Source organism: Helianthus annuus, chromosome 5 (genome assembly GCF_002127325.2).
Source record: "Helianthus annuus cultivar XRQ/B chromosome 5, HanXRQr2.0-SUNRISE, whole genome shotgun sequence".
Taxonomy (NCBI): domain Eukaryota; kingdom Viridiplantae; phylum Streptophyta; class Magnoliopsida; order Asterales; family Asteraceae; genus Helianthus; species Helianthus annuus.
In genome coordinates, this window is record NC_035437.2 from 153,254,232 (window position 1) to 153,256,718 (window position 2,487).

The following is a 2,487-nucleotide window of genomic DNA, read 5'->3' on the forward strand; positions in this document are numbered from 1 at the left end:
TGCTTCGTTTTCCTCTGTGTACGTGCTGGTTATGCTGAACTATTTAGAACTCTATATGCTATTATCAAACTTGTATGCTCACCTTTACATTTTATGTATTGACTTTATTTTAACGTATGTGACAGGCAATTAGGATGCTTATCTGCTAGGAAGGCGAGCTTAGAATAAGCGTCTAGAGCATAGTTGTCTGTAGATCTTGCAGATCTAGTCTCTAGAAGCATTTGATCAATATTTATATTTGAATCTGAGTTGTCGGAACAGAACATTTGACTAGTTGTTATCTGTAATAATTTGTTTACTATTTGGGATACGGTATGGGACGTATTAATTAAACTAAATAGTAATGATAGTTGTTGTGGAAACTTCTGGACAATTTGTTTCGCTCAGTGCCATGCCCCGATGATTCCGCCATCGGTTGGGGTGTGACACCCGATTACACTAAAATATCTAACATCTTATCGATTTTGCAATGAAGTAGTTAGATGTTTGGTTTCTAGCTCGAGCCACTTATTTTACCATCTCCTGTCACAAGTGATGGACAAAAATCCGTACACATTCGATTTTCATCACGGATTTTGCCAATTATGATGCTAAGCTTGCTTGGCCCCTCATCTTGGACAACTCTATAGAGTGGGTGAGTATGAAATAGATGTGATCAATGTGCACGTAAGGCTACTCGGTACGGGTGACATCTCCGCCCTGTTGAGCCACGTCACCGGCCCTCCACACCGTTTCCACAGGGACGTCGGCGTCGTGAACGTCCTTCACAAGACGATGTTGCCGGTCCTCTCTCTTCTTGTTTATACACACACACACACACACCTATACAAAGAATACACACACACCTATACAAAGAATGATCGTGGTGAAGATAAGACGGTTATATCAATGAATGAAGCCGGAAAAATTAAATTTTCTTACGAGATAAAAATGATTACATATCTTCAACAATCAGTTAGAGATGACATACTTTCATTGCTTCAACACACAGACACATCTCAATTTGGGAAGCTTTGAAAAACAAATATGAGGGTGGGGCTGAAATGATGAAATGTAAAAAAGTCATTGTTAAAGAAGGAATTTGACCTTTTCAGTTGCTTGAAAGGAGAAAATATCAAACAGATGATAGAGCGTTATTCTCACCTGTTAATCGAGTTGAAAAGGTTTGGAATAGAAAAAGACCGAGATGAGATAATAGACAAGCTTGTAGATGCAGTCCCAAATGAAAATGACTGGTCTACATTCATCATGATTCTTAAGAACAGTTTAGAGTTTGATAAGTTGAATTTACAAACACTAATTCAAAAGCTCTGATACAACTTGTGAGAACCGTTTCGGGTTCCCGAATGCTCCAACCGGTCAGAAAGTCTTCATATTACGCGCGGAATTCGCGTAGGAAGATGACTAACACACAGAAATACCGTTTGAACACTGATTCTATTGATATAATGAACGTACAAAGCCGATAATTCAGTTTGCCAAAGCTTCGCTTCAAGTTGTCAAAAGTTACAAATGAGAGACCCAAGGTCTCTATTTATAGCCCTGCCCATTCGTCCTAACCTACCTGGGACGACTAGGCTAATCGCACATCCATTTCCCTAGGTCCATCCCCTTCGGGCCCATCCTTATATCCATCCTATGTGGCAGAGCATCCTTTGAGGACTACCCTACTCCACACCTAGTACTCTAGTAGTCTTAGTTTATATTACAGAGTGATTAGTCTATTTTAAACCATTATATTGTTTTCAAGGGGGTAATTATTGCCGGTGTTAGTCTATATATGATTGTAGGGTATTTGTTTGGTACAACGCAGGTGCTTATAAGTTGTAAACTGGAATTATTTTTAATTTACATTTTTGTAATATATTTATAATTGCATCTTTTACTTCTTAAACCAGTGTAATATTCTTTTCGGGTAATGTTTTGAAAACCGGGTTAGACATTGATATGGTTGCTTAATGCTTACGAGTCACCGTATTCTAAAACCAAACATTTTACTTGAGTATTCAGTAGTTACAATAGTTAACACATGTGTGGCTAGATTACATGGTCGAGTAGGCAAGTAGTCTAACATCACCAATAAGATTATTACAACCAGGGGCGGACCCATATAGAGTGGGTTGGGGTTCCCGGACCCCAATGTTTTTTAAAAAATTATTAGATTAGGTATATTAAATTGTATAAGGACCCCATAAATACAATTAGATGGACATCATAGACAGAAAAAGAAACCTGGTGTCAGTGGCGGAACTAGAAGAAATATCCAGGGGTATCCCAATTTTTTTACGGTACATTTATAGAACAAATTTCTTTTTTACGTACATTACGGGGCAGGGTTGATCCTGAAAATTCAAGTGCCCTAGGCGAGCCAAAAAAAGGCCCTTAGGCCTTACCGAATTAAATTTTATAAACTAGTTTTTTAAAGTTATTAATATTTAGGTTAACGAATCAATATTGAGCATATCACATTTGGGCTAGGCTTTATGA